This window comes from Montipora foliosa, chromosome 7 (genome assembly GCF_036669935.1).
Source record: "Montipora foliosa isolate CH-2021 chromosome 7, ASM3666993v2, whole genome shotgun sequence".
In the NCBI taxonomy this organism is placed as follows: Eukaryota; Metazoa; Cnidaria; class Anthozoa; order Scleractinia; family Acroporidae; genus Montipora; species Montipora foliosa.
In genome coordinates, this window is record NC_090875.1 from 20,495,315 (window position 1) to 20,497,360 (window position 2,046).

Below are 2,046 nucleotides of genomic sequence, written 5' to 3' on the forward strand. Positions count from 1 at the left end.
TAAACGTGCTGGATACCTGATTTACAAAGACCCGATATCTAAGTATAAAAAGTTTATGGCGCATGTTTTTTTTCAGCGAAACCGTAAAGGTCAAGGCCTTGCAAAGGAAAGTGCTGTTCGATCAGCCAAAGAAAAATGGCGAGACCTTTAGGATAGAGTAAAAAGTTCACAATCAGTGAATGTAAAATGTAGAATTTATGGTGACTAAGGGCAGTTTAAAAGATTACAATTTACACTCTTTTCTATTTAAACTTGTCCTTCTTTCTCTTCAATTTTGTGACAAGTGTTCTAAAAATGTGTCAGTTTGCTCCATGCAGTACCCTATGGAGTACCCAAATGGAGAACCCCTAGAAGTCATTTACTGGTCAAATTAAATGCTTTATCAACATGGTGAGGCATTTAGATGCACATACCTCGATTTATTTCGAGCTTTCCAGCTCTCCGACTGTTACTGTTCGATGCAGTTCACGAACTGGCCGCCATCTTGAAATTTCGCAGGTATTTCATGTATCCCTTTATATTGTAGTGTATTTATTTTTTTGTGTATTTAGACAAATATTCATACAAATTAAACCCCTATACCCCTGTATACCCGCATAGACCCGTGTATATACATAATATACCCATGTATACCCGTGTAATATACAGTGTATACCCACACATGCCTACGTATCATCCCCTGTATACCCATAGATACCCTTGTCATATGATGAAATTACTTTGTACAAATAAAGTTTTCCATCCCATTCCATAGGGGTATATACAGGCATACACGGGCCTGAATGGGTATACAGGGGTACACGGTTTGTATGAATATTTGTCTAAAAATACACTATAATAAGGGATACACGAAATACAAGTCCACGAAACTTCAAGATGGCGGCCAATTCGTGAACTGCATCAGACTGTAACAATCGGAGAGCTGGGAAAGGCGTGTACATCTAAATAACTCGCCAAGTATTTAAGGACGGTGCCTGCTAATTCAGAGGTATTTTTGCGGGGTTTACTGAATGTGCGGGAAAAGCAGATCTTGAAATCCAAAAAGAAAATTGGGGGTAACCACGTACTTTTCGAAGATAATTAATCAATAATATTTGTAAAGAGCTTTAAAATACAAAGCAATGTATGCGGTTATTTCCAAATTGAAGCTTAATTACCTCTGAAAAATTCGTGGTTACCCCCAATTTTCTTTTTGGATACCAAGAGCACTTGCTAAGTTCTGCTTTTTCCGCATAGTTTTGAACCGCGCAAAAAGATCCCTGAATAAATAAGCACCGCCGATAGGAAATCCGAGTATCTCGAGATGCGCAGAACGTATTCGCAATAACAATAGTAGGCACTGTCCTTAATTTGATCAATAAATTATTTTTAGGGGTACTCCATGTAGGTACTCCATAGGGTACTCCAGGGAGTAGGGCTCCGCGCTTTGTCCTCTCCCCAGTTTGCTACTGTTCAAAAGTGCACCGCACGAACCTTAATTTGTCCTTGTACACTTCCATAAAAAGAACTTTGACAAGTAGAGGTAGAGAAAAAAGGGTGTTGCTAAATACCGTAATTGACAGGAGTGTGATTTTCGTTTAAGCCCATGGCTTACATAACTTACAAAATGGACATCGGTGTCAATGAAATCAACACTAAGTCCTTGACCTAGAAGTTAAAAGGTCAAAGCTTAAAGGTAATAGATCTAATTGAAGAAGTCTCTCTTTGGACGCAAGTTCTTCTTTTTCCCGGCACTTGAAGAACCCATCGCGTAGCTCGTCTCTGTGGTCTACAACCGTCTTGTTTCAAACGCCCAGAAGCGGATTTTGCAAGAATCTACGGTATATTCATAAACTTGCTGTGCATCGTTATACCTTAATTACAATTTACTTTATGTTACTTCATTAGCACCGTCAGTTCTGGGCTGACATCACTTCATCTTTACTTCAGAAGTGAGGTATAACTACTTTTATCTCATGACCTTAGTGGCCATGCGTATCAATGTTCTGTTTCACAAGTATCTACAACGTTGACGTCTACAAAAACGTCACCTGAAAAGATAGCTTT

The 2,046-nt window shown here is 38.9% G+C and overlaps 1 protein-coding gene across 2 annotated transcripts in view; it reads right to left on the reverse strand.

The window, feature by feature from the left end:
• Positions 1-351: 351 nt before the first annotated feature.
• Positions 352-2,046, reverse strand: part of LOC138011268 (orexin/Hypocretin receptor type 1-like) — an 18,845-nt gene continuing 17,150 nt past the window's right edge. For both annotated transcript variants that reach the window (XM_068858218.1, XM_068858219.1), the window contains exon 2: positions 352-2,046. This exon is cut by the window's right edge and continues 3,909 nt beyond it. The gene's annotated coding sequence lies outside the window, so the exon portion shown is untranslated.